The following is a 24,913-nucleotide window of genomic DNA, read 5'->3' as shown; positions in this document are numbered from 1 at the left end:
CTACGCCCGACGCCACCACCACCTTCGGAGTCCCCTTGTCGCGCCGCTTCTACCTGACCCCTCTGCCACGCCGGAGGACCACCGGAGCAGTTGTCCCCTCCACGCCCGAGCCACCGCGGCCTCCTTCTCCGGCGACGTTGACCTCCACCGCCGCGGTACCTCCCAACCCCTCCCTCGCCGTCAGATCTAGATCCAATGGACCAGATCAATTTTTTCTGAAACGTTTCATTTTATTAGTGAACGCTTGCTAGATTAGCCTCTGGAGCAAACGGTTTCATTGGTTAGGTTTTTGTAGTGGACGTTCGTCCGATAGGTTCTGTTTCGTGGCCAGGGACCCAGTTGCAAATACTTTTCTTACAGTTTAGCCCCTGGTTTTCAAACGATCACAACTTTTTTACTCACTTGTCCAAATCCAACGAAACAAACGCCCACTTCTTCATTATGACCCCCTCTATCGAGTAAAACAACTTAAACATATTTTTGAAAGTTTTAAAATTTTAATTCAAACAGATTTATATTCAAACTTCGTTTGATTGTAACTCGAGTTTTATAACTCCGATTGAGTTGATTCTTTTTGCTAATCGAAGCTCTTGACCTAAACTTTCTGATAAGGCCAAATTTACTTAATTTTGGTACTATTAGAAAGTGTTTTCTGTTTGCAAGAGTTATTTGCCTGTTTTCGAAGTTTTCTGAGATTTTTTCTTCTTCGATTCTTTTGCATGAATGCTTATGTGTGCAATTGTTTGCTTACGATAGATTGAACGGAGTGTGACGAGTAGTACTATCAGAAGTTATGAGTGAAAATCATCTTCATCAATAGTACAAGGCAAGTTCACACTTTGATCATACTTTTCATTACCCAGTTTTTATGCATTATTTTCAACCCTCAAACATTGCATGAGTACGATTGATAACATGTGGGTATTGGGAAGTAGTTGATGAGGTAGGAACCTATTGTCCTGCATTCAAACCTTGGGAGTTACTTCTACGTTACGCTTACTGCTATGCTATCCTCGTAGACGTGGTTTGGTTTTGGGAGAATTCATGAAAGATGTGAGAGTGATTGTGAACTAAGGTTTAACTTAAGGTGGCTACTTAAATACACATCTGGGTGATTGGTTGGGGCACCCTGGAGCACCCAGTGGTTTGCCCGGGCACCTGGAGAACCCAGTGCTTGCCCAAGGGGATCCCGGAGTACCCGTGTGATCATCCGATGGAATGCCACCTAGGCTCAAAGGGATCATAAGATTATTCATGCTAGAAACTTCCGTGTGCAGCCACAAGCTATTATGGGCTCTAGCATAGTTGAGTATGTTGCATGACCTCTTCCAGTGGTAGGCTAGAAGATGTAGGGGATGTAGGTTGGTACTGTCTACTTGGGGTTAGATTTAATGCTTCTAAAAGACCGTGTCTCGGCCATCCGTTTCTCAAACACCATGTGGTGTGAGAAATCCAACGGAGGAGATCGTGTCTTGTGGGGAAAAGTGCGCAAACCTCTTTAGAGTGTACAAACTAATCATGGTTAGCCATGTCCCCGGTTATGGACATCTTGAGTATCTGGTTCTTGGATTATCATGTTGATCTCATCATGTTACTTAATTAATTTGTTGGGTTGTTAACTTTTAGTTGGGATTGAGTTGGAGGAACCTTCTCAATGTTTTCAACAAACTTTGTAGTTAAATAAAATTTATTCCTTTGCTGTAGGGAAAAATTGGCTTTATGCAAAAATAAACTTAGAGCTTTCCACCAGCCAAATATGCATGTAATGATAGCTATGATTCATCATTATCCTATGGTGTGAATTTGCCAGTACATTCAATGTACTGACCCTTTGTGGCTGCAACGTCTCATGTTGCAGGATTCTTACAATGAGTAAGTGATACATTAGGGTTACGATTTCTACACTCAACTTTGTCGTTGGTGTTGATGGGAATCTACAACCTTGTTGCTACTTCCGCTATTTGGATTGAGGTAATAGTATTTATGTTACTTTATACATGTGATTTACCTCTATTATAAATCCTCGAGTACTGTGTGTGTCAGCATACCGACCCAGGGATGACACTTAAGCACAGAGAATTGACCGTCTGAGGTCGGATCGCTACAAACATCAACTTTTTATCATGTCATATTTTAATGAGTGCTCACAATCATAAAAGATGTCCAAGATAGTATATTTATATTTGAAAACCGCTCTTTCTTTATTACTTCCTACTAATTGCAACGATGACCAAAACTACGTTTGTCAACTCTCAACAACTTTTATTCATCATACTCTTTATATGTGAAGTCATTACTCCCCATAAGATCAATATGATCTCTTTATTTCTTTTTATTCTTTCTCTTTTTTCTCAAGATCATAGCAAGATAACCAAGCCCTTAACTCAAAACTAATCTTTATTATATATAGCTCACAGACTCGATTGCATAGATAAGGATCAATACTAAAACTCAAAGCTAGATCATACTAAACTTTATTCTACTAGATCAAGATATAACCAAAAGGATCGAACTAGGAAAAACGGTAAAGATAGAAGTGTGATGGTGATACGATACCGGGGCACTCCCCCAAGCTTGGCAGTTGCCAAGGGGAGTGCCCATACCCATGTTTTTATGTTTCTTTCTTCGGAGGTGGTGATGTAATATTCTTGGCGATGATTCCCCTTAGGATGTGATTCTCTTCCTCGAGCTTATTGACTTGCTGCTTGAGATCCATTATTTCCTTATGGAGCTTACCTATGACGGCTAAAGCTCCTTGCACCCATGGATGTTGCATAGCTACGGGAGAACAAGTAACACTCTTTTTCATATTTTCATAAGAAAGAAATCTAACATTGTGAGGGATGACTGAGTTTGGAATTGCTGAGCTCTGAAGTTCCTCCATCGTGAATTTGGCTCGGGGACGAGAGGTAACTTCTTAATCCTCCTCCATGGCATCTATCCTTTTCAAGTCAGCCTCCATCTCTTCCTCAATTGATGGCCCAAAGTGATAGGCATCGCTGTTTGCCTTTGGCCACTGTGTCAGGTGAGATACCCGGCTCTCCCCAACTGACTCTTTAGAAGACATCTTGATCTAGATATGCAGTAGAGACAACTCGAAACAAAAACAGAGGATATTTGCATGGTACAGTGGTCAAAACCTTGGGAGATTATATAAGGAATTTTTATCGACCAAAAGAAGTATCATGCAAGAAATCGAAGTCCGGGGGCACATGAGGTGCCCACGAGGCAGGGGGCGCGCCCAAGGGGGTAGGGCGCGCCCTCCACCCTCGTGGATGCCTCGTGTCCTTTTCGGAGGGGCCCACAAGGTCGGAGGGCGCGCCCTCCACCCTTGTGGTGGCCTCGGGGCTCCTCTGGTGCATCTCCGGTACTCCATGGGCTTCTTTTGGCCCAAAAACAATCGTCGTAAAGTTTCAGGTCCATTGGACTCCATTTGGTATTCCTTTTCCGCGAAGCTCAAAAACAAGGAAAAACAGAAACTGACACTGGGCTCTAGGTTAATAGGTTAGTCCTAAAAATCATATAAAATAGCATATAAATGCATATAAAACATCCAAGATAGATAATATAATAGCATGGAACAATCAAAAATTATAGATACGCTGGAGACGTATCAGGAACTATGTCAATAGGTTAGTACCAAAAAATGATATAAAGTTGCTATAAAATGATTGTAAAACGTCCAAGGATGATAATATAACAGCATGGAACAATCAAAAATTATAGATACATTAGAGACGTATCACACGACCATCTTCGCAGCTCGCCACACTCCCGTTTCCAACATGACAAGACTACTGCCGCAGGTCCTTGCCGGTTTCAGCATGGCGTGATCACCAATGCAACTCACTACTCTATGGGATCTAGCATAGCGAGACCACCAAGCAGCTTGCCACTCCGTCAGTTGCAGCATAGCGTGATCACTGTAGCAGTTTGTCGGCATGTGATGGCTCGTGTTCGCGTCAGTATTTTCTCTAAAGAGGAAGGGATGATGCAACACAACTACGGTAGGTATTTCCCTCAGTGATGAGACCAAGGTAATCGAACCAGTACGAGAACCAAGCAACACTATGTAAACGGTACCTGCACACAAAGAACAAATACTTGCAACTCGATGCGTAAGAGGGGTTGTCAATCCCTCCCGGGTAAAATATAGATTGGTTAGTAGTAGATTGGATAAATAGATCTTGCGGAAATGTGAAATAAAATAAATAACAAAAAATTGCAGCAAGGTATTTTTTGGGGTTTTGGAATAATAGATCGGAAAATAAAAGAGGCAAATAATAGATCGGAAAGCAAATATGATAAAGAATAGACCCGGGGGCCGTAGATATCACTAATGGCTGATACGTCTCCAATGTATCTATAATTTTTGATTGTTCCATGCTATTATATTATCTTTTTTAGATGTTTTATATGCATTAATATGCTATTTTATATTATTTTTGGGACTAATCTATTAACCTAGAGCCCAGTGCCAGTTTTTATTTTTTCCTTGTTTCTGACTTTCGTAGAAAAGGAATACCAAACAGAATGAAACCTTCGCGATGATTTTTCTTGGACCAGAAGACAACCAGGAGACTTGGAGATGAAGTCAGAGGAGCCACGAGGCGGCCACAAGGACAGAGGGCGCGCGTAGGGTGATATGATACCAGGGCACTCCCGCAAGCTTGGCAGTTGCCATGGGGAGTGCCCATACCCATGTTTTTGTGTCTCTTTCTCCGGAGGTGGTGATGTAATATTCTTGGCGATGATGCCCCATAGGATATGATTCTCTTCCTCGAGCTTATTGACTTGCTACTTGATATCCATTATTTCCTTACGGAGCTTACCCGTGATGGATAAAGCTCCTTGCACCCATGGATGTTGCATAGCTGCGGGAGAACAAGTAACACTCCTTTTCATATTTTCATAAGAAAGAAATCTAACATTGGGAGGGATGACCGAGTTTGAAATTGCTGAGCTCTGAAGTTCCTCCATTGTGAATCTGGTTTGGAGACAAGAGGTAACTTCTTGATCCTCCTCCATGGCATCTATCCTTTTCAAGTCGGCCTCCATCTCTTCCTCAGTTCATGGCCCAAAGTGATCGGCATCGCTGTTTGCCTTTGGCCACGGTGTCGGGTGAGATACCCGACTCTCCCCAACTGACTCTTGAGAAGACATCTTGATTTATATCTGCAGCATAGACAACTCGAAACAAAAACAAAGGATATTTGCATGGTATGGTGGTTAAAACCTTCGGGAGATTATATAATGAATTTTTACCGACCAAAAGAAGTATCGTGCAAGAAATCGAAGTCCGGGGGGCACACGAGGTGCCCACGAGGCAGGGGCGCGCCCAGGGGGTAGGGCGCGCCCTTCACCCTCGTGGACGCCTCGTGTCCTTTTCGGACTACTTCTTATTTTCCTATTTTCTTAAATATTCCAAAATGAAGAAAAATTGCTATTAAAACTGTTTTGGAGTCGGTTTACTTACCATACCACATACCTATTCCTTTTCGGAGGTTGAAACGTTCTAGAAAGTGTCCCTTATATACTGCTCCGGGGTTACGGTGTCAATAACATTAGTTTCAACATTTATGGGATTACCTGAGATATAATGTTTGATTCTTTGACCGTTCACCACCCTCGGATTTGTGCCTTCGAAGTTGTTGATTTTTATGGCACCGGAACGATAGACCTCCTCGATAACGTAAGGACCTTCCCATTTAGAGAGGAGTTTTCCTGCAAAAATTCTTAAACGAGAGTTGTATAACAATACATAATCACCTACATTAAACTCACGTTTTTGTATCCTTTTGTCATGCCATCTTTCAACTTTTTCTTTAAACAGTTTGGCATTCTCATAGGCCTGGGTTCTCCACTCATCAAGTGAGCTAATGTCAAATAGTCTCTTCTCATCGTCAAGTTTGAAATCATAATTGAGCTCTTTAATGGCCCAATATGCCTTATGTTCTAGTTCGAGAGGTAAGTGACATGCTTTTCCATAAACCATTTTATACGGAGACATACCCATATGATTTTTATATGCAGTTCTATAGGCCCATAATGCATCATAAAATTTCTTGGACCAATTATTTCTAGATCTATTAACAGTCTTTTGCAAAAATAATTTAAGCTCTCTATTACTCAATTCCCCTTGACCACTGGACTGTGGATGATATGGAGATGCAATTCTATGATTAACATCATACTTAGCAAGCATTTTACGGAAAGCACCATGAATAAAATGTGAACCACCATCAGTCATTAAGTATCTAGGGACTCTAAACCTCGGAAAAATAACTTCTTTAAGCATCTTAATAGAGGTGTTATGATCAGCACTACTAGTTGGAATAGCTTCTACCCACTTAGTAACGTAATTAACAACAACTAAAATATGTGTATACCCATTAGAGGAAGGAAACGGTCCCATATAATCAAAGCCCCAAACATCAAATGGTTCAATAACAAGTGAATAATTCATAGGCATTTCTTAACATCTACTAATATTACCAATTCTTTGACATTCAACCCAGGACAAGACAAACTTATGGGCATCCTTGAAGAGAGTAGGCCAATAAAAATTGGATTGCAATACCTTATGTGCAGTTCTATCTCCAGCATGGTGTCCTCCATAAGCCTTGGAGTGACACTTGCGTAGGATCTGTTCCTGTTCATGATCAGGTACACAACATCTAATAACACCATCTACTCCTTCTTTATAAAGGTGTGGGTCATCCCAAAAGTAATGTCTTAAATCATAGAAGAACTTTTTCTTTTGTTGGTATGTGAAACTAGGTGGTATAAATTTGGCAACAATATAATTAGCATAATTGGCATACCATGGAGCAGTACGAGAAGCATTTATGACAGCTAGGTGTTCATCAGAAAAATTATCATCAATAGGTAGTGGGTCATCAAGAACATTCTCTAACCTAGACAAGTTGTCTGCAACGGGGTTCTCATCTCCCTTTATATCAATAATATGCAAATCAAATTCTTGTAGCAAGAGAACCCATCTAATAAGTCTAGGTTTAGCATCTTTCTTTTCCATAAGATATTTAATAGCAGCATGATCAGTGTGAACAGTTACTTTGGAATCAACAATGTAAGGTCTGAACTTATCACAAGCAAAGACAACTCCTAAAAATTCCTTTTCAGTAGTAGCATAGTTTCTCTGGGCACTGTCTAAAGTTTTACTAGCATATTGAATAACATTTAATTTCTTATCAACTCTTTGTCCTAGAACAGCCCCTACAGCATAATCGCTAGCATCACACATAATTTCAAATGGTAAATTCCAATCAAGAGGCTGAACAATAGGTGCAGAAATAAAAGCTTTCTTAAGTATTTCAAATGCTTCTACACAATCATCATCAAAGATAAAAGGAACATCTTTTTGTAAGAGATTAGTCAGAGGCCGAGAAATTTTAGAGAAGTCCTTAAAGAACCTCCTATCAAAAAACCGGCATGACCAAGGAAGCTTCTTATACCTTTAATGTCCTTAGGACACGACATCTTTTCAATAGCATCAAATTTAGGTTTATAAACTTCAATACCTCTTTCAGAAATTTTATGCCCCAAGACAATACCTTCATTAACCATAAAGTGGCACTTCTCCCAATTCAAGATAAGATTAGTTTCTTCACACCTCTGCAAAACTCGATCAAGGTTGCTTAAGCAATCATCAAAAGAAGTTCCGTAAACGGAGAAATCATCCATGAAAACCTCAACAATCTTTTCATAGAAGTCAGAGAATATAGCAGTCATACATCTTTGAAAAGTAGCAGGTGCATTGCATAAACCAAAAAGCATATGTCTATAAGCAAAGGTACCGAAAGGGCAAGTAAAAGTTGTCTTTTCTTGATCCTCTTTTGACACGGGTATTTGAGAGAAACCAGAATAACCATCTAGAAAGCAAAAATGTGTGTGTTAGGATAATCTTTCTAGCATTTGATCAATAAAAGGTAAAGGGTAATGATTGATACATCTCCAACGTATCTATAATGTTTTATTATTCCATGCTGTTATATTATCTGTTTTGGATGTTAATGGGCTTTATTTTACACTTTTATATTATTTTTGGGACTAACCTACTAACCCAAGGCCCAGTGCAAATTGTTGTTTTTTGCCTATTTCAGTGTTTCGCAGAAAAGGAATATCAAACGGAATCCAAACGGAATAAAACCTTCGGAAGAGTTATTTTTGGAACAAACGTGATCCAGGGGACTTGGAGTAGACGTCAAGCAACCAACGAGGTGGCCACGAGGCAGGGGCGCGCGCCTACCCCCTGGGCGTGCCCTCCCCCTTGTGGCTCCACCGACCTACTTCTTCCTCCTATATATATTCATATACCCCGAAAACATCCAGGAGCACCACGAAACCCTATTTCCACCGCTGCAACCTTTTGTACCCAAGAGATCCCATCTTGGGGCCTTTTCCGGAGCTCCGCCGGAGGGGGCATAGATCATGGAGGGCCTCTACATCAACTCCATGGCCCCTCCGATGATGTGTGAGTAGTTTACTTCAGACCTTCGGGTCCATAGCTATTAGCTAGATCGCTTCTTCTCTCTCTTTGAATCTCAATACAAAGTTATCCTTGATCTTCTTGGAGATCTATTCGATGTAACTCTTTTTGCGGTGTGTTTGTCGAGATCCGATGAATTGTGGGTTTATGATCAAGTCTATCTGTGAACAATATTTGATTCTTCTCTGAAATCTTTTATGTATGATTGGTTATCTTTGCAAGTCTCTTTGAATTATCAGTTTGTTTTGGCCTACTAGATTGATCTTTCTTGCAATGGGAGAAGTTCTTAGATTTGGGTTCAATATTGCGGTGCTCGATCCCAGTGACAGAAAGGGAAATGACATGTATTGTATTGTTGCCATCAAGGATAAAAAGATGGGGTTTATATCATATTGCTTGAGTTTATCCCTCTACATCATGTCATCTTACCTAATGCGTTACTCTGTTCTTATGAACTTAATACTCTAGATGCATGCTAGATAGCGGTCGATGTGTGGAGTAATAGTAGTAGATGCAGGCAGGAGTCGGTCTACTTGTCAAGGACGTGATGCCTATATACATGATCATGCCTAGATATTCTCATAATTATTTGCTTTTCTATCAATTGCTCGACAGTAATTTGTTCACCCACCGTAATACTTATGCTATCTTGAGACAAGCCACTAGTGAAACCTATGGCCTTGGGTCTATTCTCCATTATATTAATCTCCCATCAACAAGTTATTTCTGGCACCGTTTATTTTGCAATATTTACTTTCAATCTATATCATAAAAATACAAAAAAAAATATCTTATCATTATTATCTCTATCAGATCTCACTCTCGTAAGTGACCGTGAAGGGATTGACAACCCCTTTATCGCGTTGGTTGCGAGGTTCTTATTTGTTTGTGTAGGTACGAGGGACTTGTGTGTAGTCTCCTACTGGATTGATACCTTGGTTCTCAAAAACTGAGGGAAGTACTTACACTACTTTGCTGCATCACCCTTTCCTCTTCAAGGGAAAACCAACGCAGTGCTCAAGAGGTAGCAAGAAGGATTTCTGGCGCCGTTGCCGGGGAGGCTTACACTAAGTAAGTCAAGATTCGATCTCCCGCCAACGTGCGATTTCTGGCGCCGTTGTCGGGGAGATCTACGCACAAGTCAAGACATACCAAGTACCCATCACAAACTCTTATCCCTCGCATTACATTATTTGCCATTTGCCTCTCGTTTTCCTCTCCCCCACTTCACCCTTGCCGTTTTATTCGCCCTCTTTTTTCGATCGCTTTTTCTTTCGCTTGCCTCTTGTATCCCATGTTTCTTCATGGCTAGTCTTTTATCCACTCCTTTATCTCTCGAGAATGAAGTCCTTAATTTTAAACAAAGGGAGGGAGAAAATCTAAAAGATGCTTGGTACAGAATTTGCAATGCGCAAAATAGATCTACTAGAAAGGAATCTACTTCCGTTCTTCTTCGCAATTTTTATGTAGGCATCACTCCTTGGAATAGACATATTCTTGATACCATTACCGGAGGAAATTTCTTGGGTAGCCATACTTTTGATTCTTATAATGCTATGATAGATTTGTTTGGCACACCACCTCTCTTGGTTAATGGAACTATGTTAGCTTTGGAACATGTTATGCAAAGGCTCGAAATTATTGAAAATAAAGTTGCCACTGTGGAATTGATTGAGAATTTGGATTAAAGGATCCACAACCAAATTACCCAATATGGATCTAAGGTAGGAGTTACTCTGAAAAGTTTTAAAGAAAAAGAACCCGTAGTTAATGAAAGAATAGACCAAGATTCCACTAGAATTGATAAACTTGAGGGTATTTTTACCAACTTAGGGTCCTTTTTTTCTGCCGTAAGGAATAATCCAAATCCTCCTACCACCAAAGTTGCCAAATTAATGTATGTTCCTAAAAATAATGGTGAAACTTCTAGTAAGGAAAATGCGGATCTCAGGTGTTCACCCCAACTTTCTCGCAATCATTAAGGAACCTTTTGCTACAAATGATTTTCTTGATTTCTTGCCTAGGAGTTTAATAATTAATAGAAAGAAGGAAACTCCTAAGGGTTATAAGTGTTCTATTGAAGAATTGCATACCAAAGATGATAATACCTAGATCTATCCTTGCTTTTATGCCTAGCTAGGGGCGTTAAACGATAGCGCTTGTTGGGAGGCAACCCAATTTTATTTTTGTTCCTTGCTTTTTGATTATGTTTAGTAATAAATAATTCATCTAGCCTCTGTTTAGATGTGGTTTTATGCTTTTAATTAGTGTTTGTGCCATGTAGAACCTTTGGGAAGACTTGGGGAAGGTCTTTGCGATCTTGCTGTAAAAAACAGAAACTTTAGCCCTCACCAGATTTGCTGCCATTTTTTACTGGAGAGTGATATTTAGTTAATTATTTTTGAAGATGATTAATAGATAAATTCCTCACGTCCAGAAATTTATTTTATAATGTTTGGGGTTCCAGAAGTATTCGAAACCTACAGATTACTACAGACTGTTCTGTTTTTTCACAGATTCTGTTTTTCATGTGTTGTTTGCTTATTTTGATGAATCTATGGCTAGTATTTGAGTGTATGAACCATAGATAAGTCGGAATACAGTAGGTTTAACACCAATATAAATAAATAATGAGTACATTACAGTACCTTAAGTGGTGGTTTGTTTTCTTTTACTAACGGAGCTCATGAGATTTTCTCTTTAAGTTTTGTGTTGTGAAGTTTTCAAGTTTTGGGTAAAGATTTGATGGATTATGGAACAAGGAGTGGCAAGAGCCTAAGCTTGGGGATGCCCAAGTCACCCCAAGGTAAAATTCAAGGACAACCAAAAGCCTAAGCTTGGGGATGCCCCGGAAGGCATCCCCTCTTTCGTCTTCTTCTATCGGTAACTTTACTTGAGGCTATGTTTTTATTCACCACATGATATGTGTTTTGCTTGGAGCGTCTTGTATGATTTGAGTCTTTGCTTTTTAGTTTACCAAAATCATCCTTGCTGTACACACCTTTTGGGAGAGACACACATGAATCAGAATTTACTAGAATACTCTACGTGCTTCACGTATATCTTTTGAGTTAGATATTTTGCTCTAGTGCTTCGTTTATATCTTTTAGAGCATGGTGGTGGTTTTATTTTATAGAAATTATTGATCTCTCATGCTTCACTTATATTATTTTGAGATTCCTTTAGAACATCATGGTAATTTGCTTTGGTTATGAATTTAGCCCTAATATGATATGCATCCAAGATCGGTATAATAAAAACTTTCATAAAAAGTGCATCGAGTACTAGGAGAAGTTTGATACTTGATAATTGTTTTGAGATATAAATGTGGTAATGTTAGAGTGTGCTAGTTGAGTAGTTGTGAATTTGAGAAATACTTGTGTTGAAGTTTGCAAGTCCCATAGCATGCACGTATGGTGACAGTTGTGTAACAAATTTGAAACATGAGGTGTTATTTGATTGTCTTCCTTATGAGTGGCGGTCGGGGATGAGCGATGGTCTTTTCCTACCAATCTATCCCCCTAGGAGCATGTGCGTAGTGCATGGTTTTTGATGACTTGTAGATTTTTTCAATAAGTATGTGAGCTCTTTATGACTAATGTTGAGTCCATGGATTATACGCACTCTCACCCTTCCATCATTGCTAGCCTCTTCGGTACCGTGCATTGCCCTTTCTCACCTTGAGAGTTGGTGCAAACTTCACCGGTGCATCCAAACCCCGTGATATGATACGCTCTGTCACACATAAACCTACTTATATCTTCCTCAAAATAGCCACCATACCTACCTATTATGGCATTTCCACAGCCATTCCGAGATATATTGCCACACAACTTTCCATTGTTCCGTTTATCATGACACACATCATCATTGTCATATTGCCTTGCATGATCATGTAGTTGACATCGTATTTTTGGCAAAGCCACCGCTCATAATTTTTCATACATGTCACTCTTGATTCATTGCCCATCCCGGTACACCACCGGAGGCATTCATATAGAGTCATACTTTGTTCTAGCATCGAGTTGTAATCATTGAGTAGTAAATGAATAGAAGTGTGATGATAATCATTAATAGAGCATTGTCCCAAATAAAAAAAGAACAAAAAAAGAAGGCCCCAAAAAATGAAAATAAATAAAAAGGGGCAATGCTACTATCCTTTTTTCCACACTTGTGCTTCAAAGTAGCACCATGATTGTTATGATAGAAAGTATCTTGTTTTGTCACTTTCATATACTAGTTGGAATTTTTCATTATAGAACTTGGCTTGTATATTCCAACAATGGGCTTCCTCAAATGCCCTAGGTCTTCATGAGCAAGCAAGTTGGATGCACACCCACTTAGTTTCTTTTGTTGAGCTTTCATACATTTATAGCTCTAGTGCATCCGTTACTCCTTGCATTGACATCAATTGATGGGCATCTCCCTAGCCCATTGATTAGCCGCGTCGATGTGAGACTATCTCCTTTTTTGTCTTCTCCACATAACCCCCATCATCATATTCTATTCCACCCATAGTGCTATATCCATGGCTCACGCTCATGTATTGCGTGAAAGTTGAAAAAAGTTTGAGATTACTAAAGTGTGAAACAATTGCTTGGCTTATCATCAGGTTTGTGCATGATGAGAGAATTCTTGTGTGACGAAAATGGAGCATGACCAAACTATATCCATGGCTCACGCTCATGTATTGCGTGAAAGTTGAAAAAAGTTTGAGATTACTAAAGTGTGAAACAATTGCTTGGCTTGTCATCGGGGTTGTGCATGATGAGAGCATTCTTGTGTGACGAAAAGGGAGCATGACCAAACTATATGATTTTGTAGGGATGAACATTCTTTTGCCATGTTATTTTGAGAAGACATAATTACTTAGTTAGTATGCTTGAAGTATTATTATTTTTATGTCAATATTAGACTTTTGTCTTGAATCTTTCGGATCTGAATATTCATGCCACAATAAAGAGAATTACATTGATAATTATGCTAGGTAGCATTCCACTTCAAACATTCTGTTTTTATCATTTACCTACTCGAGGACTAGCAGGAATTAAGCTTGGGGATGCTTGATACATCTCCAACGTATCTATAATTTTTGATTGTTCCATGCTATTATATTATCTATTTTGGATGTTAGTGGGCTTTATTTTACACTTTTATATTATTTTTGGGACTAACCTACTAACCCAAGGCCCAGTGCAAATTGTTTTTTTGCCTATTTCAGTGTTTCGCAGAAGAGGAATATCAAACGGAATCCAAACAGAATAAAACCTTCGGAAGAGTTATTTTTGGAACAAACATGATCCAGGGAACTTGGAGTAGACGTCAAGCAACCAACAAGGTGGCCACGAGGTAGGGGGCGTGCCTACCCCCCTAGATGCACCCTCCCCCCTCGTGGGCCCCTCGTGGCTCCATCGACCTACTTCTTCCTCCTATATATATTCATGTACCCAGAAAACATCCAGTAGCACCATGAAACCCTATTTCCACCATTGCAACCTTCTGTACCCAAGAGATCCCATCTCGGGGCCTTTTTCGGAGCTCCGCCGGAGGGGGATCGATCATGGAGGGCCTCTATATCAACTCCATGGCCCCTCCGATGATGTGTGAGTAGTTTACTTCAGACCTTCGGGTCCATAGGTATTAGATGGATGGCTTCTTCTCTCTCTCTTTGAATCTCAATACAAAGTTCTCCTCGATCTTCTTGGAGATCTATTCGATGTAACTCTTTTTGCGGTGTGTTTGTCGAGATCCGATGAATTGTGGGTTTATGATCAAGTCTATCTATGAACAATATTTGATTCTTCTCTGAAATCTTTTATGTATGATTGGTTATCTTTGCAAGTCTCTTCGAATTATCAGTTTGGTTTGGCCTACTAGATTGATCTTTCTTGCAATGGGAGAAGTGCTTAGCTTTGGGTTCAATCTTGCGGTGCTCGATCCCAGTGACAGAAATGGAAATGACATGTATTGTATTGTTGCCATCGAGGATAAGAAGATGGGGTTTATATCATATTGCTTGAGTTTATCCCTCTACATCATGTCATCTTACCTAATGCATTACTATGTTCTTATGAACTTAATACTCTAGATGCATGCTAGATAGCGGTCGATGTGTGGAGTAATAGTAGTAGATGCAGGCAGGAGTCGGTCTACTTGTCACGGGCGTGATGCCTATATACATGATCATGCCTAGATATTCTCATAATTATTCGCTTTTCTATCAATTGCTCGACAGTAATTTGTTCACCCACCGTAATACTTATGCTATCTTGAGAGAAGCCACTAACGAAACCTATGGCCCCCGGGTCTATTCTCCATTATATTAATCTCCCGTCAATAAGTTATTTCTGGCACCATTTATTTTGCAATCTTTACTTTCAATCTATATCATAAAAATACCAAAAATATTTATCTTATCATTATTATCTCTATCAGATCTCACTCTCGTAAGTGACCGTGAAGGGATTGACAACCCCTTAATCACATTGGTTGCGAGGTTCTTATTTGTTTGTGTAGGTACGAGGGACTTACGTGTAGTCTCCTACTGGATTGATACCTTGGTTCTCAAAAACTGAGGGAAATACTCATGCTAATTTGCTGCATCACCCTTTCCTCTTCAAGGGAAAACCAACGCAGTGCTCAAGAGGTAGCAATGATCCTTTTTAGTAGCTTTATTTTATTTGCGGAAAACAATTACCATTCTATAACCTGTAACAATTCTTTGTGGGATCAGTTCATCTTTATCATTAGGAACAACAATAATACCTCCCTTCTTAGGGACACAATGGACAGGACTTACCCACTGACTACCAGCAACGGGATAAGTTATACCTGCCTCCAGAAGCTTTAATTAGTATTCTTTTCTTACCACTTCTTTCATCTTGAGATTTAACCATCATTGGTGATGAACAACCGGTTTAGCATCCTTCTCCAGTTTTATTTTGTGCTGGCATAAAGTGGGACTAATGCCCTTAAGATCATCAAGAGTATATCCAATAGCAGCATGGTGCTTCTTCAGAGTTTTCAATAATTTCTTTTCCTCATGCTCTAAAAGGTTAGCACTAATAATAACAGGATATATCTATTTCTCATCAAGATAAGCATATTTAAGAGTATCTGGTAAATGTTTAAGCTCAAACATGGGATCATCCTTAGGTGGAGGGGGATCCCCTAGGATTTCAACAGGCAAGTTGTGTTTCAAAATAGGTCCCTGTTTAAAGAATACTTCATCTATTTCCCTTCTTTCATTCATAAACATATCATTTTCATGGTCTAGCAAACATTGTTCTAAAGGATCACTAGGAGGCACGACAATAGAAGCAAGACCAATAATTTCATCTTTATTAGGCAATTCTTTATCATGGGGTTGTCTAAGAAATTTAGCAAAATTAAATTCATTAGACATATCCCCTAAACCAACAGAAACAATATCCTTATTGCAGTCTATCTTAGCATTAACAGTATTCAAGAATGGTCTACCAAATATAGTGGGACAAAAGTCATCTTGTGGGGAACCAAGAAGAAGAAAATCATCAGGATATTTAACTTTAGCACACAAGACTTCAACATCTCTAACAATCCCAATGGGTGAAATAGTATCTCTATTAGCAAGCTTAATTGTAACATCAATTTATTCTAACTCAGCAGGTGCAATATCATGCATAATTTCTTTGTATAAGGAATGAGGTATTGCACTTGCACTAGCACCCATATCACATAAACCATGATAAAAATGATCTCATATTTTAACAGAAATAACAGGCATGCCTACAACAGGTCTATGTTTACTTTTAGTATCAGGTCTAGCAATTCTAGCAACTTCATTACAGAAGTAAATAACATGCTCATCAATATTATCAGCCAAGAGATCTTTAACCATAGCAACACTAGGTTCAACTTTAATTTGCTCAGAGGGTGTAGGTGTTCTAGTATTACTCTTATGAACCACAGTTGAAGCTTTAGCATGATCCTTTATTCTAACAGGGAAAGGTGGTTTCTCAATATAAGTAGTAGGAACAACAGGATCATTATAAGTGATAGTCTTTTCTTCAAGTTTAATAGGTTCAACTACTTTTACTTCAGTGGGAGGATTATATTTAAACCACTTCTCCTTAGGGAGGTCAACATGAGTAGCAAAGGATTCACAGACAGAAGCTACTATCTCAGAGTCATGTCCATATTTAGTGCTAAATTCACGAAAAACATCGGTATCCATAAAAGATTTAACACAGTCAAACTTAGGTGTTATACCTAACTCCTTACCTTCGTCGAGGTCCCAATCTTCAGAGTTGCGTTTAATTCTTTCCAATAAATCCCATTTGAATTCAATAGTCTTCATCATAAAAGATCCAGTACAAGAAGTATCGAGCATGGAGCGATTATCGAGAGAAAGCCGAGCATAACATTTTTGAATAATAATTTCTCTTCAGAGCTCATGATTGGGGCATGAACATAACATTGACTTAAGCCTACCCCAAGCTTGAGCGATGCTTTATCCTTCGCGGGGCCAAAAATTATATATATAATTACGATCACGATGAACAAGATGCATAGGATAAAACTTCTGATGAAATTCCAATTTCAATCGGTTGTAGTTCCATGATCCCATATCATCACATAGCCTAAACCATGTAAATGCCTCTCCCTTCAAAGATAAAGGGAAGACCTTCTTCTTGATAACATCCTCGGGCATACCTGCAAGCTTAAATAATCCACAAACTTCATCCACATAGATTAGGTGCAAATCGGGATGTAATGTTCCATCACCTGTGAAAGGATTAGCCAGCCGTTTCTCTATCATACCTGAAGGAATTTCAAAGTAAACATTTTCAGTAGGTTCAGTAGGTTGAGGAGCAACTCTTTGCTCTACTGGTCGGGGAGAAGATACCCCGAACAAGCCCCTCAAAGGATTATGTTCCATAGTAACAAGTGACAGTAAATTTCAGCACACTATATAAATTTTTCCTTACCAAATTCCACCTACCAAAGGCGCTTCACTCCCCGGCAACGGCGCCAGAAAAGAGTCTTGATGACTCACAAGTTTAGGGGATCTATCGTAGCCTTTTTGATAAGTAAGAGTGTCGAACCCAATGAGGAGCAGAAGGAAATGATAAGCGGTTTTCAGGAGGTATTTTCTGCAAGCACTGAAATTATCAGTAACAGATAGTTTGGTGATAAGGTAATTGATAACGGGTAACAAATAGTAAAAGTAAATAAGGTGCAACAAGATGGCCCAATCCTTTTTGTAGCAAAGGACAAGCCTAGACAAACTCTTATATAAAGGAAAGTGCCCCCGAGGACACATGGGAATTATCGTCAAGCTAGTTTTCATCACGCTCATATGATTCGTGTTAGGTACTTTGATAATTTGATATGTGGGTGGACCGGTGCTTGGGTACTGTCCTTCCTTGGACAAGCATCCCACTTATGATTAACCCCTATTGCAAGCATCCGCAACTATAACAGAAGTATTAACGTAAACCTAACCATAACATGGAACATATGGATCCAAATCAGCCCCTTACGAAGCAACACATAAACTAGGGTTTAAGCTTCTGTCACTCTAGCAACCCATCATCTACTTATTACTTCCCAATGCCTTCCTCTAGGCCCAAACAATGGTGAAGCGTCATGTAGTCGACGTTCACATGACCACCACTAGAGGAGAGACAACATACATCTCATCAAAATATCGAACGAATACCAAATTCACATGACTACTTATAGCAAGACTTCTCCCATGTCCACAGGAACAAAAGTAACTACTCACAAATCGTATTCATGTTCATAATCATATGGGTATTAATATGCATAATGGATCTGAACATATGATCTTTCACCAAGTAAACCAACTAGCATCAACTACAAGGAGTAATCAACACTACTAGCAACCCACAGGTACCAATCTGAGGCTTTGGGACAAAGATTGGATACAAGAGATGTACTAGGGTTGGAGATGAGATGGTGCTGGTGAGGATGTTGATGGAGATTAACCCCCTCCCGATGAGAGGATCGTTGGTGATGTCGATGGTGATGATTTCCCCCTCCCGGAGGGAAGTTTCCCAGGGAGAACAGCTCCGCGAGAGCCCTAGATTGGTTCTGCCAAGGTTCCGCCTCATGGTGGCGGAGTTTCTTCCCGAAAACTTGCTTATGATTTTTTTTCTCCACAAAAGACTCCATATAGCCAAAGATGGGCATCAGTGGGCTGCCAGGGGGCCCATGAGGCAGGGGCGCGCCCAGGGGGGTAGGGCGCGCCCCCACCCTCGTGTATGGTGGGTGGCCCCCCTCTGGTACTTCTTTCGCCCAATATTTTTTATATATTCTGAAAAGTGCTCCCGTGAAGTTTCAGGACTTCTGGAGTTGTGTAGAATAGGTCTCTAATATTTGCTCCTTTTCCAGCCCAGAATTCCAGCTGTCAGCATCCCCATCTTCATGTAAACCTTGTAAAATAAGAGAGAATAGGCATAAGTATTGTGACACAATGTGTAATAATAGCCCATAATGCAATAAATATCGATATACAAGCACGATGCAAAATGGACGTCTCAGTAGTGGGTCATCAAGAACATTCTCTAACCTAGACAAGTTGTCTGCAACAGGGTTCTCAACTCCCTTTCTATCAATAATATGCAAATCAAATTCTTGTAGCAAGAGAACCCATCTAATAAGTCTAGGTTTAGCATCTTTCTTTTCCATAAGATTTTTAATAGCAGCTTGATCAGTGTGAACCGTTACTTTAGAATCAACAACATAAGGTCTGAACTTATCACAAGCAAATACAACTGCTAAAAATTCTTTTTCAGTAGTAGCATAATTTCTCTAGGCACTGTCTACAGTTTTACTAGCATATTGGATACCATTTAATTTTTTATCAACTCTTTGTCCTATAACAGCACCTACAGCATAATCATTAGCATCACACATAATTTCAAAGGGTAAATTCCAATCAGGTGGCTGAACAATAGGTGCAAAAATCAAGGCTTTCTTAAGTATTTCAAATGCTTCTAAACAATCATCATCAAAGACAAAAGGACATCTTTTTGTAAGAGATTAGTCAGAGGCCTAGAAATTTTTGAGAAGTCTTTAATGAACCTCCTATAAAACCGGCATGACCAAGGAAACTTCTTATACCTTTAATGTCCTTAGGACACGACATCTTTTCAATAGCATCAACTTTAGCTTTATCAACTTCAATACCTCTTTCAGAAACTTTGTGTCCCGAGACAATACCTTCATTAACCATAAAGTGGCACTTCTCCCAATTCAATACAAGATTAGTTTCTTCACATCTCTGCAAAACTCGATCAAGGTTGCTTAAGAAATCATCAAAAGAAGTTCCATACATGGAGAAATCATCCATGAAAACCTCAACAATCTTTTCACAAAAGTTAGGGAATATAGCAGTCATACATCTTTGAAAGGTAGCAGGTGCATTACATAAACCAAAAGGCATACTTCTATAAGCAAAGGTACCGAAAGGGCAAGTAAAAGTGGTCTTTTCCTGATCCTCTTTCGATAGGGGTATTTGAGAGAAACCAGAATAACCATCTAGAAAGCAAAAATGTGTATGTTTGGATAATCATTCTAGCATTTGATCAATAAAAGGTAAAGGGTAATGATCCTTTCTATTAGCTTTTTTTAATTTACGGAAATAAATTACCATTCTATAACCTGTAACAATTCTTTGTGGGATCAATTCATCTTTATCATTAGGAACAACGATAATACCTCCCTTCTTAGGGACACAATGAACAGGACTTACCCACTGACTATCAGCAATAGGATAAATTATACCTGCCTCCAGAAGCTTTAGTATTTCATTTCTTACCACTTCTTTCATCTTAGGATTTAACCGCCGTTGGTGATCAACAACCGGTTTAGCGTCTTTCTCCAATTTTATTTTGTGCTGGCATAGAGTGGGACTAATGCCCTTAAGATTATCAAGAGTATATCCAATAGCAGCACGGTGCTTCTTCAGAGTTTTCAATAATTTCTCTTCTTCCTGCTCTGAAAGGTTAGCACTAATAATAACATGATATATCTTCTTTTCACCTAGATAAGCATATTTAAGAGTATCAGGTAATGGTTTAAGCTCAAACACGGGATCACCCTTGGGTGGAGGAGGATCCCCTAGAATTTCAAAAGGCAAGTTGTGTTTCAAAATAGGTCCCTGTTTAAAGAATACTTCATCTATTTCCCTTCTTTCATTCATAAACGTATCATTTTAATGGTCTAGCAAATATTGTTCTAAAGGATCATTAGGAGGCACGACAATAGAAGCAAGACCAATAATTTCATCTTTATTAGGCAATTCTTTATCATGGAGTTGTCTATGAAATTTAGCAAAATTAAAATCATGAGACATATCCCCTAAACCAATAGAAACAATATCCCTTTTGCAGTCTATCTTACCATTAATAGTATTCAAGAAGGGTCTACCAAATATAATGGGACAAAAGTCATCTTGTGGGGAAGCAAGAACAAGAAAATCAGTAGGATATTTAAATTTCCCACACAAGACTTCAACATCTCTAACAATCCCAACTGGTGAAATAGTATCTCGTCTATTGGCAAGCTTAATAGTAACATCAATATCTTCTATCTCAGCAGGTGCAATATCATGCATAATTTCTTTATATAAAGTATGAGGTATTGCACTCGCACTAGCACCCACCCATGATAACAGTGATCTCCTATTTTAACAGAAACAACAAGCATGCCAACAACAGGTCTATGTTTATCTTTAGTATCGGGTCTAGCAATTCTAGCAGCTACATCACAGAAGTAAATAACATGCCATCCAATATTATCGAAAAAGAGATCCTGAACCATAGCAATACTAGGTTCAACTTTTATTTGCTCAGAGGGTGTAGGTGTTCTAGTATTACTCTTACAAACCACAGTTGAAGCTTTAGCATGATCCTTTATTCTAACAGGAAAAGTTGGTTTCTCAATATAAGCGGTAGGAACAATAGGATCAACATTATAATTGATAGTCTTTTCTTTAACTTTAATAGGTTCAACTACTTTTACTTCGATGGAAGGATGATATTTAAACCACTTATCCTTAGGGAGATCAACATGAGTAGCAAATGAGTCACAAAAAGAAGCTACTACCTTAGAGTCAAGTCCATATTTAGTGCTAAATTCATGAAAAGCATCAGTATGCATAAAAGATTTAACACAATCAAACTTAGGTGTTATACCTGACTCCTTACCTTCATCGATTTCCCAATCTTCAGAGTTGCGTTTAATTCTTTCCAGTAAATCCCATCGGAATTCAATAGTCTTCATCATAAAAGAACCAATACAAGAATTATCGAGCATGGAGCGATTATCAGAGAAAGCCAAGCATAATTTTTTTGAATAATAATTTCTCTTGAGAGATCATAATTGGGGCATGAATATAACATTGACTTAAGCCTCCCCAAGTTTGAGCGATGTTTTCTCCTTCGCGAGGCCAAAAATTATATATATAATTATGATCATGATGAACCAGATGCATATAATAAAACTTCTGATGAAATTCCAATTTCAATCGGCTGTAGTTCCATGATCCAATATCATCACATAACCTAAACCATGTCAATGCCTTTCCCTTCAAAGATAAAGTGAATACCTTCTTCTTGATAACATCCTCGGGCATACCTGCAAGCTTAAATAATCCACAAACTTCATCCACATAGATTAGGTGCATATCGGGATATAATGTTCCATCTCCTGTAAAAGGATTAGCTAGCAATTTCTCTATCATACCCGAAGGAATTTCAAAGTAAACATTTTCAGTAGGTTCAGTAGGTTGAGGAGCAACTCTTTGCTCTACTGGTCGGGTGCTTTGATAACCCACAAGTATAGGGGATTGCAACAGTTTTCGATAAGTAAGAGTGTCGAACCCAATGAGGAGCTAAAGGTAGAACAAATATTCCCTCAAGTTCTATCAACCACCGATACAACTCTACACACGCTTGACGTTCGCTTTACCTAGAACAAGTATGAAACTAGAAGTACTTTGTAGGTGTTGTTGGATAGGTTTGCAAGATAATAAAGATTATGTAAATAAAAAGTAGGGGCTGTTTAGATAAAGAAACAATAAAGTAAATATAGCGAGTGTGGAAAAGTGGTGGTAGGAGTTGTGAAATTGCCCCTTAAGCAATTGACTACTTTACTAGGCCGATAGCAAGTATTATATGGGAGAGGCCACTGCTAGCATGTCATCCCTGACTTGGAATTCTATGCATTTATGATTGGAACTATTAGCAAGCATCCACAACTACTAATGTTCATTAAGGTAAAACACAACCATAGCATTAATATATATTGGTCCCCCTTCAATCCCATATGCATCAATTTCTATGCTAGGTTGAAGCTTCTGTCACTCTTGCCCTCCAATACATAGTCCGATCAACATACAACTAACCCTAGGGTGTGTTCCACGCGCGCAATCATATGATGGGCACCAAAGGACAGAAACATAACCACAAGCAAATTAAATCAATCATAGCAATTCATCAACCACCGATAGGACAACGAAAATCTACTCAGACATCATAGGATGGCAACACATCATTGGATAATAATATGAAGCATAAAGCACCATGTTCAAGTAGAGGGTACAGAGGGTTGCGAGAGAGTGGACCGCTGTTGATAGAGGGGGGAAGGTGATGGAGATGTTGGTGAAGATGGCGGAGGTGTTGGTGTAGATCGCGGTGATGATGATGGCCCCCGGTGGCACTCCGGTGCCACCGGAAGCGAGGGGGAGAGAGCCCCCCTCCTTCTTCTTCTTCCTTGAACTCCTCCCTAGATGGGAGAAGGGTTTCCCCTCTGGTACATGGCCTCCATGGCACAGGAGGGGCGAGAGCCCCTCCGAGATTGGATCTGTCTCTTTGTCTCTCTCTTTTTCTACGTTCTCAGATTCTTCCCTTTCACCGTTTCTTATATTCCCAGAGATCCGTAACTCCGATTGGGCTGAAATTTTGACACGATCTCTATCCGGATATTAGCTTTCTTGCGGCGAAAGAAGATCATCAACTGCCTTACAGGGTGGCCACGAGGGTCAGGGGCGCGCCTGCCTCCCCAGGGCGCGCCCCTACCTCGTGGGCCCCTCGAGCATCGTCTCGCGTGGATTCTTCTTCCCAAAAATCATATATATTCCAAAAAAATCTTCATCAGTTTTTATTCCGTTTGGACTTCGTTTGATATGGATATTCTGTGAAACAAAAAACATGCAACAAACAGGAACTGGCACTGGGCACTGGATCAATATGTTAGTCCCAAAAGTAGTATAAAAAGTTGCCAAAAGTATATGAAAGTTGAATAATATTGGCATGGAACTATCAAAAATTATAGATACGACGGAGACGTATCATGCTTTTATGGTTGGGTGCATAAAATCTTAATGCAAAAGAGCGTCACTTTATATTGCCACTTGTGATAGGGACCATTATTATGCAGTCCATCGCTTTTATTTCTTCCATAGCACAAGATCGTATAAAGCTTATTTTCTCCACACTAATAGATCATACATATTTAGAGAGCAATTTTTATTGCTTACAACAATGACAACTTACTTGAAGGATCTTACTCAATCCATAGGTAGATATGGTGGACTCTCATGGCAAAACTGGGTTTAAGGATATTTGGAAGCACAAGTAGTATCTCTACTTGGTGCAAAGAATTTGGCTAGCATGAGGGGGAAAGGGCAAGCTCAACATGTTGTATGATCCATGACAATATAATTTATTTCGGATATAAGAAGACATAACCCATTACGTTATCTTCCTTGTCCAACATCAACTTTTTATCATGTCATATTTTAATGAGTACTCAGAATCATAAAAGATGTCCAAGATAGTATATTTATATTTGAGAACCTCTATTTCTTTATTACTTCCTACTAATTGCAACGATGACCAAAACTATGTTTGTCAACTCTAAACAACTTTTATTCATCATACTCTTTATATGTGAAGTCATTACTCCCCGTAAGATCAATATGATCTCTTTATTTCTTTTTATTCTTTCTCTTTTTTCTCAAGATCATAGCAAGATAACCAAGCCCTTGACTCAAAACTAATCTTTATTATATATAGCTCACGGACTCGATTACATAGATAAGGATCAATACTAAAACTCAAAGCTAGATCATACTAAACTTTATTCTACTAGATCAAGATATAACCAAAAGGATCGAACTAGGAAAACCGGTAAAGATAGAAGTGTGATGGTGATACGATACCAGGGCACTCCCCCAAGCTTGGCAGTTGCCAAGGGGAGTGCCCATACCCATGTTTTTATGTCTCTTTCTTCGGAGGTGGTGATGTAATATTCTTGGTGATGATGCCCCTTAGGATATGATTCTCTTCCTCGAGCTTATTGACTTGCTTCTTGAGATCCATTATTTCCTTA

This window comes from Triticum aestivum, chromosome 5A (assembly GCF_018294505.1).
Source record: "Triticum aestivum cultivar Chinese Spring chromosome 5A, IWGSC CS RefSeq v2.1, whole genome shotgun sequence".
Taxonomy (NCBI): domain Eukaryota; kingdom Viridiplantae; phylum Streptophyta; class Magnoliopsida; order Poales; family Poaceae; genus Triticum; species Triticum aestivum.
Note: the sequence above shows the minus strand (reverse complement) of the source record.